Genomic DNA, 6,284 nt, shown 5'->3' with positions numbered 1-6,284 from the left:
TCTCTCATACAGTCAACGGCGTGGTGGCCGTGCGCTGGCTGCTAACCACAAGGCCACCAGTTCAAAGTCGGGAGAGAGATGAGGCTTTCTACTCTCATAAAGAGTTACTGTCTCAGAAACCCACAGGAGCAGTTCTACCCTGTCCTATAGGGTCACCATGAGTCGGTAACAACTTGATGGCACATTTGATTTTTTCAAACCAAGAATGAAGTGTTACCGTTCTTTTATAATTTGACCAGCTGGTTTTCTGGTTCTTTCTGTAACCTGCCCCACCCCCCAACCTCCCACCACCTACCTCCACCATCACCACCTAAAAAAAATTATAATAAAAATAAATAAAACCAGTATAGTTAATGATGTTAATGAAACAATCTTATGAACCGGAAAACGTGCTCTGAAGAAAAAAAAAAGGAACTGGTGCTATGGGTTACACACTGGGCCTCTAAGCTAAAGGTTGGTGGCTCGAACTCACTAGCTGCCCCGCGGGAGGAAGATGAGACTCTCTGCGCCCATGAAGGTTCACTAGCTCAGAACCCGAGGAGTGGCTCGATGCTGGCCAGAAAGGTTGCTAGGAGTTGCAATGGACTCAGGAGTGTGAGCTGTTTGCATGCTTTGTTTCGTTTCGAGACTGGTTGACGAAGCTAGGCGGCACCGTGGTTAAAGCTAACGAAGAAGTCGGAAGTTTGAACGCACCAACTGCCCCATAGAAGAAAGCTGTGGCAGTTGCTCCCATCAATGTTAGTCTTGGAATCCGGATGGGGCAGTTCTACTCTGTTTTATAGGCTTGCTAGGAATCCTAATCTACTCAAAGGCAGTGGAAGGGGGTGGTAGGCTGGCTTGCTCACTACTTCTCAGAGGCAGTAGGTTACCCTCCTCTCATGAAACCCAGACAGTTTTCTTTTAACCCAAACCAAACCAAACTCACTGCCATCAAGCCTCGGTGCCGACTCCTGGTGACGCTAGTCTAGGACAGAGTAGAGCTGCCCCTATGGGTTTCCGAGACTGTAACCCTTTACAGCAATAGAAAGCCCTGTGGAACTCCTGGTGGTTTCGAATTGCTGACCTTGAACTTAGCAGACCATTGCGTAACCACAACTTCTCCGGGCTCTCTGTCATCCCTAACTTCGTCATTCACCCCACATTCTTAGTCAGCATTATCCTAATTGGGAACCCAATAGCAAACCAGCCAGGCTGCACTGCGAGTGCATGCCCACCAGGTGGCAGCAAAGGATCGACAGTACAGGTCTGCACACCCCAGGGAGACAAAGGATCCTTCCTAACTGACTTCTCTGAAGGACATTTCCTTTCTCCTCCTGATCCATGAGGGACTGGAATCATACCATCCACAAGACGGGAATCTCTTATCCAGATCTCTCGGGCTAGGAAGTCTAGAGTTGTTTAAAGTAAGTATTATAAGGACCACAGATTAAGGCTCTTAACTAACCCTGGGAAGGTAGCTTCCCCTCCTGCAGACAGGCACTTGAGGCACAGAGAAGTGGATCCTTCGTCCAAAGTCTCACAGCACCCACACTGTGTCCTCTCCCGTGGGGTCTCCTGCATTCCTCAAGGAACAAGGCTTTCCCGGATTGTTCTTGTTGTTCAATGGAAACCAAACCAAACTCACTGCCATTGAGTCGATTCTGAGTCATAGCGAGGCTTAGAGCAAGGTAGGGCTGCCCTGTGGGTTTCCGAGATGGCAGCTCTTTATGTGAGTAGATGGAGAGAGGTTTCTTTCTCCTGGGCTTCGTGCTTTGGGACTGCTGTCCTTGCAATTCACAAGGAAGTACCCAGCTGCAACCGCTGCAGCACCAGGGCTCATTTTAAAGATTAGGATTGAGCCCAAACAAACAAACTGCCATTGAGTCAATTCTGACACATAGCAACCCTATAGGAACAGGGCTTCAGTGACTGTAACTTTAAAAAAAATGGAAAAATGGTTTATTGGCATTTAATCCACATATTGCACAGTTCAATTTGTCAATCATAAAAAGAGTTACACAATCATTACCACAATCAATCTTAGAACACTCACTCTCCCCCCTCCCCCACACTGTAACTTCATGGTAGTAAAAAGCCTCATGGCTCCTAAACAGAGGCGCCTTGGGGGCCGAGTGGTTACGCATTGGGCTGCTAACTGCACTCAGCAGCCGCTCCGCTCCCGCTCCCAGGGGACTGAAGCTCTCTACTCCTGTGGGGTCATTTGCGTCCGAATTGACTCGATGCCAGTGAGATGTCCTAAATAGCATCACTCTGACATGTGATCAACGTAATTTTTGACAAATAGTCAACATGGCTTTTTAAATTTTAGTAGTTTCATTGGCATACAAGTCACATGTCCTACAACTCCATGGTTCAATCAGATTAAGAAGAGTTGTGTAATCACCACCACCTCACTTGAGGCCATCTGCTTCTCCTACTCGCGTTTGGCTCCCATACTCCCCAACCTGCCCTGCCATGCCCTGAGGTAGTTGCTCATCCAGTTACTATCTAAATAGATTTACCTATTCTGGGTTTTATTCAGAAAAATCATGCAACACACACACACACAATGACAAAACAGTAAAACCTCAATTGAAAAGGAAGCAGAAAATATTTTAAAGTGAAACAACTTTAAGATGGGTCAAACTAGAGATCAAATGAATAAGATGCTACGTCTTCTAAACTGCAGGCGCCATAATCAATTTCACAATGATCTTTGTCTGATAGCAAGGCAATCCCTGTCCGTTGACTACAGTCAGAGGGCATGCACCCTTGTGGAGACCTGCATGCACATGGATCTGGGCTTCCGCTATCATTCACAACCTTGTGCAAACCAGGTGTTCCTCCTTCAAGCTCTCATACCTCCGTCAGATTCATTTCAACCCTTGGATCACACAGGCTGGTGTGCTGCTTCTATGTGGCCTTAGTTGATGCCATGCCCTGCTTGGAAGAAGCTCTTATCTTGAAAAAGGAAACAAGAAGTAACGCTTCATTGGCATCTGGTTGATTTGGACTCACAGTGACCCTAAGGCACAGAACACAACTTCCCCATACGGTCTCCAAAGCTGTAACTCCTAAAGGAAGCTGGCCACCACATCCCTGCCCCTCGTCATGGCTGGTAAGTGTGAACTGCTAGTCTTTGTTTTTGTCACCCCTGAGCCACCAGGTCTTCTTAGGTTCTCCTTACCATGCCAGAAATGTTTGGGTCTAAAATACTAAGTAGCACGAGTCCGTGTTGTTCTCTGTAGGACAGTGACTCCGTGCCCTGCCCCTCCCACCTTATAACTGCGCCCCCAGGAGGCCCATCCTCAACTCTAGCTCCACACCTGGAGGGATGAAGCCAGCAGGGGCCTGCCACCTTGAGGCATCCAGCGCATTACAGGGACCCGATGGATACGCTGAGGGACGGGATATGACTTGGCTACTTCAAAAATGGTATCCGGTGTGGCTAAGGGCTTCCCCTTGGGCTGATAATGCCAGGTGGATTCTGAGAAGGACCAAAGATAAGGTCCTAATGCACCACTCGGATTTTGCAGCCCAAGGGCCCCTGGCGCGCTGGCACAATCAGGAGGTTCTGAAGCAGGAGAAATGTTAGAGTCACAGAGTCTGGAGGTACACATGAGACACCACAGGAGACAGCATCTGTGTGCTACAGGAAGGGGGGTGGTGGGAGATCAGGGGTGGGAGGGTGTTCAATTGGAGCCAACAGGGGGGAGACAAACCAAGAAGAAAAACGCGCTGCTGTCAAGTCCGTGCCAACTCAGAGTGACCCTCCAGGACAAGGTCAACTGCCTCTGCGGGTCTCCAAGACTCACTGTGGGCATGGAGAGCCCATGGTTCCCTGGAGAAGCAGCTGGTGGTCTCAAACTGCTGACCCTGCCCTTTGGCAGCCCAACCTGTAAGCACGACAGCACCAGGGCTCCTTGACGGGGACAGGAGAGGTGTTGGGGAAAGGGGGTAGCAAAGGGCATAAATACTCAAGACGAATCAGCCCTCGTCTGTGTGGGGGTCAAGTCGGAGGGGGTACAGGAGTCGAGAACTCCAGGTAAGATGGTAGTTTAATGAACAGATGCCAAACCTCCTGGTATCTTGACGCTTCATGACACTGTCCATTCTCTCCCGCCTTTCCAAAAGCATTCTGTGCCCCACTGTTCTGAAGTGTCTGGGGTTGGGGGGAGGTAGACACGTGGTTTCAGAACAGTGTCTAACTGCAGTGAGCCGGGCAGGGACCACGGCCCACCCCCCTTCTCCTGGCCTGAGACTGACGGGCTTGCCAGGGGCTCCGTGGGTGCCCCCGCCAGTGGGAGTGGGAGGGAGACCCTTAACTTTTATCTCGGGAAAGCTCTGGGATGGGAAAGCTACCTTCCTGTGAGCACGTGTGAAATGCAGGCCTCCGCGGCCCTTCTCCACCCGGCTAGCTGTCCTCTCTGGCTGCTCCGGCTCACTGAAGCTCAGAAGCTGTGGATTCCCAGTGGACGGCACCCAAGATTCAGAGCTGCCCAGGGGCCCCTTCGATCCAAGCAGAGCTGAGGTCAGAGCTGGAAGGGCTCGGGCCATGCAGCCTGCCACCCTCGTTGTGGAGAGGAGGCCCCTGGGCTCGCTCCCTAGCGGATCCTGTGAGGGAAGAAGTCCGTGTGTGCCAGGGACAAGCCTGGGGCAAAACCCTGCAGCCAGCTCCAAGCTAGAGAAGTATCCACAGAGGAGCTATTTCAGCCCGTTCTCAGTGTGGCTCTGGGGGTCCCCCAAGGTTGAAGCCATTTCCATAACACCACCCAGAGGCTGTTTCCATTTTCACTTCCTTGCTGCCCACGAGTGTGCAATGGCGGCACTGGGGGGCCTTCCAGAAAGTCCGGCTTCACAGTGAGTGCTGTTTATCTTACCCTGAATTACCTGTGGTGGTTCTCGTTTGTATGAATTGGCCATTAACTGTTAAGACTTCGGATTGATGTGTAAGATAACTCCTGATCAATGCAATCCCTATTAGCAAGATATCTTTGTGATTGTTTTATCAGTTTTTAGAAGTTGTGTCAGGCTGGTGGACTAGAGAAACAAATCCAGAGACACTCATATATGTATGAGAGAGAGCTTTATATCAAGTAGTTGTAATATCGAGAAAGCATCCCAGCCCAGTCCAACTCAAGTCCATGAACCCCTCTTCGGACTCACCCAGTCACATGCAATGACACAGAATGCAGGAAAATCACAGGCTGGTGGTCGCAAAGTCTTGTGGATCCCATGTTTAAGAACGACTGAATGAAACCCAAAGCTTCCATTTCCTGATCTGTAAAACAGGCACAAGGCTTGTCCTCATAGAATCATAGCCCGAGGCTTTCAAAGGTACCCTAGGTATGCTATAGCAAAATGTGGTACAGAAGTTAGATGGTGCCCAGCTATCGAAAGGAATAGCATCTGCAGTCGTAAAGGCGCGTCTTCAAACAAGCTGTCATCTAAGTGAGGCATCAACTAATTCCACATAGGAGAAGGTGTGGTCCAAGGACTGTAAATAACAAAACCCAAATCTGAAGAAGGGAAGAGTATCAGAGCTTGAATTGTGAACCCCTGGATTACAGGAGGCTACAGATGACAGTGGAAGCCCAAAAGCCATTTGCAGGTTCCCCCCAGGAATCAAGCCTTTTCACTATAGTCAAGGGAGGTGAATAGTTTTGCTGTCACACAAAGAACAGTGTAAAGCTGATTGTGGCAGGTGTGGTTGGGTCAAAATGTGACATCTTATCATTTGACCTTTTTTTGACCTATTTTAAAGTTGCTTCACACCCTAGTGTGAGAAGCAAATGACTGCTCTCCAATGGCATGGAGCTGGCAGACACTGGACTGTTCAAATCTCTTGCCTTGAAGGTGCCCAATGAATGGTAGCCCGAAACGCCCATATACTTACTATGTTTACGCCCTCCTTGCTTCATTATGACCTGTATTCATCTGGTAGGATGGCTCTGCTGCTATGAATGAATATTACTGGGAGTTCTGCCCTATCACCAACCCCTGGGGTATGTGTAAATACTATCCAGTCAATTCAGAATTTAATCTGTACAAGTCAACAGTTCATGTATTTCAGTTCGTAGCTGGCCTATATTTACACAATTTTCTTTTCTCAAAAATGTTTTAGATTCTATACAATAGTTAAAATAAAGACTATTAGTGTGTGGTAGTTCGGCTGCTACCCATAAGGTCAGCAGCTCAAAACCACCAGTCGGTTCCACAGGTTAAGGATGAGGCTTTCTACTCCTGCGAAGGAGAAGTCAGTCTCGGAGACTCGCGGGGGCAGTTCTACCCTCCCCTGTAGGGTC

General features: G+C 49.1%; 1 non-coding gene across 1 annotated transcript; it reads left to right on the top strand.

Annotated features, from left to right (window-relative positions):
• The first annotated feature begins 208 nt into the window (after positions 1-208).
• LOC142438347 (U7 small nuclear RNA) lies at positions 209-272 on the top strand. Its single transcript, XR_012782735.1, has one exon. It is a non-coding gene; the product is annotated as a U7 small nuclear RNA (small nuclear RNA).
• The last annotated feature ends 6,012 nt before the right edge of the window (positions 273-6,284 follow it).

The sequence above is a fragment of the Tenrec ecaudatus genome, chromosome 1, assembly GCF_050624435.1.
Source record: "Tenrec ecaudatus isolate mTenEca1 chromosome 1, mTenEca1.hap1, whole genome shotgun sequence".
Lineage (NCBI taxonomy): Eukaryota > Metazoa > Chordata > Mammalia > Afrosoricida > Tenrecidae > Tenrec > Tenrec ecaudatus.
Note: the sequence above shows the minus strand (reverse complement) of the source record. Positions and strands in the feature narration are given on the sequence as shown.